Genomic DNA, 874 nt, shown 5'->3' with positions numbered 1-874 from the left:
TTGTATAGAATGGAATGGAAATAAAAATTTAAAATTCAAAAAAAAAAGAATCATAAGGTACAACAATGATAGTCATAGGGTACAAATAAGAAAACAATCAATGTAAATTGTAAGGATACAAGCAACAAAGTTACTGTCCTGCAGTCATAAGTGGGAGGATCTAGGTGATAGGAAAGGTGAGAAGACTAATAGTAATAGTAATGCAGCCTTAATGAATAGTTTGACAGTGGTGAGGGAATTATTTGTTTAACAGAGGGATGGTGTTTGGGAAAACTGTCCTTGTGTCTAATTGTCTTGGTGTGCAGTGCTCTATAGCATCATTTTAAGCATAGGAGTTGAAGTAATTTATGTCCAGGATGCGAAGGGGCTGTAGATATTTTGACAGCCCTCTTTTTGACTCTCAATGGAAGGCAGGTTGGTAGTAATTGTTTTTTCTGCATGCATGCAATTTAGGGATTAACTGCACAGCAGAACCCAAGTGAGGGCATTGGTAGCAAAATCAATCTAGGGAAGAGATCTACATTGCTTGTTTTCAAGATACTTCCCCCGCCTTTAATGGGGTTCTTAAGTTGGATTTTGAACCAGTTATCTTCAAGAGAAAACACTTACTCCCTCTTGTAATCAGATTATAAGACTGAGTTGCAACGGTTTCTGTGGTGCCCTTAATCAGATGCAAATGTGTGTAACTCATTTAGACATTTGCATAATAAAATGTTTCTGTGCGATGCCTTTACTGGCAATTCCCAAATGTTTTGTTATTAATTTTGTTTACAGAATTAAAGGGGAAAAAAGGTCGCCGGGATTAAAAACAAAAAAAGAGCAGCTTTGAATGTTTCCCGTTCTAGGTAATGAAAAAGGAAATCTGATCTGATTT

Source organism: Thamnophis sirtalis, unplaced genomic scaffold, assembly GCF_051295495.1.
Source record: "Thamnophis sirtalis isolate CommonGarterSnake01/CBP01778 unplaced genomic scaffold, rThaSir2_p1.2 scaffold_2, whole genome shotgun sequence".
Lineage (NCBI taxonomy): Eukaryota > Metazoa > Chordata > Lepidosauria > Squamata > Natricidae > Thamnophis > Thamnophis sirtalis.
Note: the sequence above shows the minus strand (reverse complement) of the source record.